This window comes from Mastomys coucha, unplaced genomic scaffold (assembly GCF_008632895.1).
Source record: "Mastomys coucha isolate ucsf_1 unplaced genomic scaffold, UCSF_Mcou_1 pScaffold11, whole genome shotgun sequence".
In the NCBI taxonomy this organism is placed as follows: domain Eukaryota; kingdom Metazoa; phylum Chordata; class Mammalia; order Rodentia; family Muridae; genus Mastomys; species Mastomys coucha.
This window is the reverse complement of record NW_022196893.1, coordinates 10,810,710-10,811,924: the sequence shown is the minus strand read 5'-3', so window position 1 is coordinate 10,811,924 and position 1,215 is coordinate 10,810,710.

The following is a 1,215-nucleotide window of genomic DNA, read 5'->3' as shown; positions in this document are numbered from 1 at the left end:
TTTTCAAGACAGGGTTTCTCTGTATGGTCCTGGCTGTCCTGGAACTCAAACTCAGAAATCTGACTGCCTCTGCCTCCCAAGTGCTGGGATTAAAGGCGTGTGCACCACCGCCCAGCCTGTCTTCATTTTGTATATCTAGAAACTGAGGTTCAAAGGGGAGGAGAGAGTCACTGAAGGTCACACGAGCCTCTTATGGTGAGGTCTGACACAAGGCCAGAGTTCTTGCTCTCAGTAGGCTATTCTGCACTGGTTTAGGCCTCTCTCTCTTTGGAGTCCACCCCACCCCCACCTCCCACCCTGCTCTGTAGAAAGCAGCAGGGGTTTGGGGAAAGGCAGGGGGTAGAGCAGCAGAGCTAGTCTCTCTCATTTCCCCCTCCTGTGCCACGGTGTCTAGGAGCAGCCAGCAGAGGAGTAACTGCCACACCCCCTCCTCCTTCCAGCCCACTGCTCTGCCTTTGTAAATCTTTAAACAGCTTGATGATTAATTAGTTACTCTGAACCAGGGGTCACTTGAGAGCACCTGGTGCCTGAGGCCCAGGGTACCCTCTCCCCTGTACCCCAGGCTTCAACAAATCCCCAACCACAAGATGAGTAAGAGATAGGCAGACGTGTCTGGCCAGATGCACAGACAGATATACAGACATGGAGCATACAGACACATGGGTCTGGCCAGTGCTCTGGGCCCTGGACAACGGCAGCCCAGTCCACTGTAATCATTCCTCATAGCTCAGCTGAAAAAGGTACTTTCCAGCAAGTGAGACAACCTAACCCTGGGACCCACAGGTAGAAAGAGAAAATGATTCCAAAGGGGGGTGTCATCCTCTGATCTCCTTCCGGTGGCCATTGGGGAAATCTCTCTTCCCCCCCTCCCCCCCCAAGTAAATAAATAAAAAGTCAAGATGTGAGGCTGACGAGATGGATCAGTGGGTAAGAGCACTGACTGTTCTTCTGAAGATCCTGAGTTCGGATCCCAGCAGCCACATAATGAGATCTGACGCCCTCTTCTGGTGCGTCTGAAGACAGCTACAGTATGCTGGAGCGAGCAGGGCCGGAGTTCAATTCCCAGCAGCCACACACATGATGGCTCACGACCATCTGTACAGCTACAGTGTACTCATACACATAAAATAAATAAAATAAATCTTTAAAAAAAAAAGTCAAGATGTATTTTTTTAAAAATTCAAATGAGAGCCGGGCGGTGGTGGCGCACGCCTT